General features: G+C 37.3%; 1 protein-coding gene across 1 annotated transcript in view; it reads right to left on the reverse strand.

The window, feature by feature from the left end:
- Window positions 1–1,363: 1,363 nt before the first annotated feature.
- LOC106955892 (sushi, nidogen and EGF-like domain-containing protein 1) overlaps window positions 1,364–6,574 on the reverse strand; it is a 90,055-nt gene continuing 84,844 nt past the window's right edge. Inside the window, exon 6 of the mRNA XM_015046328.1 lies at window positions 1,364–1,374. The gene's annotated coding sequence lies outside the window, so the exon portion shown is untranslated. The remainder of the gene's footprint in view (window positions 1,375–6,574) is intronic.

Consider the following 6,574-nt stretch of genomic DNA (forward strand, 5'->3'; position numbering starts at 1 on the left):
AAGAGAATATCCAAATGGATATAGTGTGTGGCCCTGTATTTGATACATTGTAAGATCATTTTTCCAACAAGTACTGCTGCTCATGGGGCCCAAAGCTAAGGCCCTAAAAGAGGCACTGTTTTTGGGTTATGGGTGAGGTTCATGACTAAAGTATGAACTGAGTTTAGGTTAGGTTTAGGGTAACAGCCAGGGTTAGACTGTAAAAATAAATGGAAGTCAATGAAAAGTCCCTGCAAAGATAGGGAAACAGAATAAGAGTATGCGTGCGCGTGTGTGTGTGTGTGTGTGTGTGTGTGTACAGTGAGTTGAGAGATGTGTTCATGCATTCCAGCATGGCAAATCAATCTTGCTCCAGTGGTTCATTCTATGTGACTCACTGCTTCCAGACTGGTGTAGGTGGATACACAGGCTTCCTGCTGGAGCTATGAGAGCCAGCTGATTTTTCAACATCAGATAGATCAACTTAATTTGAACCTCTTCAAAAGTCTGAGTGTAAGCAGCTTTTATTTTTGTACATTCCATCTCTATTGCAATTAAAGGCTTGAAAATATTCATATCTTTGTAGGATCTTTCAAAGCTCTTTGGTCATAAATAAGCCTGCACAATAATCATACTAATGATATGCTGATGTGAATTCCCATACATTCTGACTCATGATACATTACATTTCCTCAATTAAATGTCAAACATCTTTATGCTAAAGAGCCAAAATAAAGCACAAATTAGTTTACATTTATTTTGTCCCCCATTAAATATATATCTACCATTTTTCAACTATAATGAGCAAGCTGGCTGTCAGTTGGGAAGCCTAATGGTGTGTTTGAAGACTGAAGTATTAATTCTAACAGTGCATAGATTTATTTGAGCATGAAATTATTTCACAGAAAATTGCATTTGTAGTAACAATATATATCAGCCCGTTTCCAGATCTACACGAGTGGCTTTGAACTGCAAGTCAACATAGGTTCAAGACTACTAGTAATTAGGAAAAGTGTACTCGAAAACTGAGAAACATAATTCTCTCCCATGACAATAAGAATGATCACTTAAATACCTTATGCATAACTTTGCAGCATGAGAAACACGTCCTGGAATCTCAAATGTGAATGTATACTCTATCAAAAAGGCCTATAGAACAAATAGAAGAGGACTTGAATTGTGCCACCACTTGTGCTTAAACTGGATGTTAATCTAGATATGCTCTGTGCCACAAAGAAGACTGGATTAACAAACACCCTTTGGCCAAAATATGTGAAATCAGGGAACCTGTCTCTAATTCAAATGATCTGCAAGTCTGCAAGATTATGGGTTTCCTAATCTGCCAATCGCTTGCTTCAGTGGGAGAAAGCCATACCAGTCACAGCAGTGGTTCAGCTGCACCAGACCCAAGTCCAGCTCAGAAATGATACTCAGATGAGATTTTTTTTTAGTATTATTATTGATTTAGTCAAAAGGTAGTGCTAAGGTAATGTTTTCCTCAGTATCCTTGTTGATGAGCAATTATAGGAGCTGGACAGGACAATGAGGGTGCATCACACTATTCATATATGGTGATGGTGGCAAGCTCCTGGATTGCAGCCACAGCTACCCTGGGACGGACTCACAGGAGCAAGGTTGCCATGAACGGGTATGACTGGGTCGTCTGAACACCACCAGCAGGCAAGATTGAAGTGTCTTGCTCAAGGACACAACAACTGAGATATATGAAGCAGAGATTCAAACAGGTTCAAACAGGTAACCCACCAATTGCAGGATAAACTCCTACCATTTTTTAAAAATGTGATGATCTCTGCTCGCTGGTGCAAACACAACCAGAGCCGTAGTGAAATAGGGACGGGGCGACCGCAGCCACGTCCTGTAGTGCAAAAAGGCCTTAAGTGAGCTGCCTAAGCAATTTTTCTTCCAATTTAATGTTCTTGAAACCGTTCAAAGTTTTCCACAGTTCAATAGAAAGATAATCCAGAATTATTTGAATTAGTTATAATGTCCTTCAAAAACTGCCTGAAAATTATTTGCAAGCATTTTGCAATAGACTATTCTCAAACATTGTTTTAATGAAAGTTAAGTCAGTCCTTGTTGCAAAACAAAATCACTTCTTCATATTTCAATACACCTTTTTAAGCATGACCTGGTCCATTAGAGTTTTGTGGTTGAGTTCTAACTCATACAACAATGATGACATTCAGGATGTTTTTATTTATTTAATTTTCTGACAGTGATTCAATAGATTTGACTTGGAGGAATCGGATTACATATGCATATGTTACTTGATCCTTTATATGTGCTATCTCATTTTGTTCCATCACATAAAACTCTAAACAAATATGTTTGTGGCCCTATGTGATAAAATGTGAACAATTGTTTAGAGACTTTTTAACTGTACTGCATTATTTCCAATTTGATTGACTGTAAGTGTGTGCCTCCAATTGGCTTGCTCTCATTGGCTGTGGTAGTTCTTACTATGCTAACAACAAAAATCTGAAATTCTGCAGGTGAAAAACAAGGGTCTTTTTTTTTTTTTTTTCCTGTACAGGCTGACATATTGGACTCATGTTATGCTGTGTCACCGTAATATAATATTTGCCTAGATGCTTTACCTCTTTGGTAGCGCTCTCATGGGCTATAATATGTGGATGTTGTGACAAGACACCACTGCAAAGCGACATTCCTTTTCACCTTGTGGCAATGATGGGCCAGTCTTAACGAGCTGCCTGCCAGTCGTCCGTCAGTGCAGCAGAGGCAGCTGGCCCCCGGGCCTTGCCCTGCTGCCCTCTGAGCATATATCAGCCTCGCGGTAGCTCACATCGCTAACACCAACACTGGCGTGCAGTGACAGCTGAATCCATCTCCCACAAGCTCTGCCTAGACCCTTGCAAATTACTACCCAACTGAAATTAATGCCAACATAACAATACTAATGAGCATGCGGCAGTAAGAGTTGATAAGGGAAAGAATGATAAACAGATGAAACAGATGTCAGCCATACAGCAGGGCTTCAGCAGGTGACAAGTGAGGTTGGGGAAAAGGGAGAATATATATTTATGTGCTGTTAAGTTTTCAAATCTGATAGGCAATTGAAAGTCACTGAATTTTTTTTTGGATAAAATAGAAAAAAAGGGGAAAAAAAAGTTGAATGCCCTAAGATTATTAGTCTAAGATGCCCTGAAATTATATAGAAAAAACAGTTTTCTTTAGATGCTAGATTGAGTCATTAGAGTCAAGATAATGTAGGACAGTTGTAAGCGATTATTTTAGTAATATTATATGATGATTACAATTTGTTTCTTGCATATCTAGCAGTGGTTTGTCTTGGCAGTGAAAAGACCTGATGCTGCTTTTTACTTTTCATCTTCATTAGCTCAGAGATCTGTACAAAAACACCGATTTCTGTCACGATACAACAAGCAACAGTGACAACTTCACCAACAAAGAAGCATAGAGTGTAAATATGCATTATTTGCATAAAACATTGCCCACACACAGTGTGCGCCTATGGAACAAATCAGAGAAGAAGACATGTGTTTGTATCAGATGAATATATCAGATATTCAATCAGTTAAAACAGTCTTCATCTTCTCCAGAAAGGATAAACCAAACAAACAGCCCTCACAAGAAGATCCTGCTTTTTTAAAGGCAGTTCATTTTAATGACATTTTGTTTTTCTTGGATGCAAAAAGGGAACATCCTAAGGTTGGAACACAACCAGTCCTTGGCTCTCGCATATCTGGGAAACATGCTTCATCGGTTATATTAACATTTTTCTGGATATGCAGAAAGAAAAACTGCTTTGTTAAACAGTCACATCTGATCCCCTCCACCTACATACATTTTCCTCACAAGTATAATTTTATCTGACACCTCAGCATTCCTATGCCTGAGAGTGAATCTCAAAAGGTCAATGTTATAAATCTTTATCATATACAAGCACGGCAGACGGTATCTAAATCTATTCATCTGGGATTTGATTTACACACAGTGTGTTTTATATTGTATTATATTAGTACTAAATGCAAATTTTGATTAGAGAAAAGGTACAAAATTAAGTTTTTTTTAAACACCTTCACACAATTTTACTTTAGTGCTTCCTTTATAAAATAAATAAATAAAAATAAATAAGAAAAAGAAGACAAAGGAACTTTTGCGCTGATTTTTGGTGGCAAAAAAAGCAAATTATGAACACCAGAAAAAGCAAAAGCTGCCCAGACTGGTCAATTTATAGATAGATACCACTGTGTTACACAGATATAAACAGCCGTTTAACTCCACTCACTTACACATATTAAGAGCACAAAAGCATTGTGAAACATGACAACCCCTCACAATCATGTCCTCCTCAAGCTCAATTATGATAAATAATCACATATCAGTTCCCATCTTTGGGTAGGAAGAAAACGAGACAAAGAAATCCCTTTACATAAACCAGCTTTTGGTCTGATATGCTGACCGCCAAGAAGATTTCACGTTATTTATATATGACTGGTAATGTCCAACCATGGTGAGTCTGTGTGAATTGTAGCCTTTGTTTCCTGTTTCAAACTGTAAGGAGTTTCACTTGGCGTAGTACTCTGCAGATGTAGCCCATTTGCTTCAAGGTTTGGCATGTTATACATTCAGATATGCTTGGGTTGCAACAAGTGGTTATTAAAGCTACTGTTGCCACCTTATCATCTGAAGGCAATCTGGCTGCTTTCATTTGACCGCTGGCATCAAGAAGGCATTTTAATACACACAACTGCTGCATACTGGATTTTTTATTTTATTTTATTTTATTTCCATTTTGCACCATTCATAAGCAGATCTGCAATTTTCAAATTACTCAGACCAGGCCATCTGGCACTGGCAACTAAGACAAAGTAATTTAGGTCCCTATTCAGCTGCTCAGCTTGGACCTCAGTACATCGTCTTCACAACATCTAAATGGCTAAATGCATTTTACTTTTCACATGCGATTGGTTGATTTTCTATTTGTGTTGTGCAATTAAAGAGGAGTACTTAATAAAGTGACCAGTGAGCCTAAAAATGCACACATCAAATGGTGTGCATTTGATGTGTGCACTCTATCCAGAACTCTATCCAAGGCTTGTTTTAATAACCTTCTTTCTAGTGAATAAACACATTTCTGTGAAGTGGTCATCCAGTGAATGGTATCCTGCACATGGCTGTAATAAATCATGAAACAAAGCTGATGTTATTTCCTCTCTGTGGATAGAGTCCTGAAGCGGTTTTTCCAAAATATTTCAGCTTAACGCAGCTCCACAATGAATAAACTTACTAATAAAAAAAGAACAAGTACAACATTTAAATCCTTTTGAATGGTCTGTATGGTAGAGACTTCCTACCATACAGACCATACCATGTGATACCAAGGGTGGATTTATGATTTTATTGATTTAATAGCCTTGATATGAACCAGTTATTTAGTGAAATGTGATTAAATTATGTAGTGCTGGTCAGTTTTTAACAGCTAGAAAATACATTTTTGGCTGCTGATGGCTGGTTCATATGGAGTGAATTTAAAATTGATGGTCAATTTTCAAAATCTGTGAGGCCACAAACATAACAATAAAATAACTTAAATGTAGTAGATTTTGTCTTATAGTGTGTGGTGTGTAGCCACACAGCAGGAGCAACAAGCCACGCAAACTGATTTCATTCAAACATTCAAATGAAAGACGGGAAATTTCACAAAAACCCTCGAGACCAAATGTGTGTCCAGAGTTCACAAACATGGCCAACTGGGAAGAAGCAAAGGTGATAGTTTGTGAACTATATTTAATAGAGAAAAATCAATATATCAGACTTGTACAACTGTCTTCCTGGTGTTGTTGTGTCTTCTGTATTTTGGATTCCCCTCTGTGTTTCTGTCACCTTGCTTTGTGATTGACTAAACGTCACATTCAACAGGGAATTTTCTTGTTTGTTCTTGGAGGAACACCCACATTTTAGATTGGGTCTGAAAACCGGGAAAACCGGGACAAAAATCAGCATAAAAATCTTGCCATGTGGACTAGAAATAACAGATAATGGCTACCAAACTTTGGTAGCAAAATTTGATCAAGAAAACATATTTTGGACTGATTACACTTGCAGTTAAACAATATATTTTTAAGTATAATATGTTTTAATGTGGCTATGGCAGTTAAATGGGTATGATATTTTATACTGACTCTTTATTGCTGTTGACACCAACATAAAGCAAAGACTATAATGAACAATTGCTTTGAGCTCAAAGCAATTGTTCTGCAATGCTTCTGTCAAAAAACAACCTCAAAGCAGATGTTTAAATGATTTTGGGGGGAAAAAAACGATTAAAGAGAGTTTATCAACACATGCAGATACTCCTTTTTGAATATTATTGTTTAACAACATCAAGTAGCATTTGAATATTACAGACAAAAAACAAGGACGAGTAACACAAATCTGGCTATCCTGCAGCACCAAGTTTTAAATCAAAGAAGCACAAAGAGAATACATTTACAGTACTGACTTCTAGCTTCAGGGTTATTAAGAGTTGTTGAGATTTATATTAGCAAGAGAATGAAGGACTTTCGGACCCAGTTACATTAGCCCTCTG

The sequence above is a fragment of the Poecilia latipinna genome, unplaced genomic scaffold (assembly GCF_001443285.1).
Source record: "Poecilia latipinna isolate Pla-1442-1.1 unplaced genomic scaffold, P_latipinna-1.0 Scaffold774, whole genome shotgun sequence".
In the NCBI taxonomy this organism is placed as follows: Eukaryota; Metazoa; Chordata; class Actinopteri; order Cyprinodontiformes; family Poeciliidae; genus Poecilia; species Poecilia latipinna.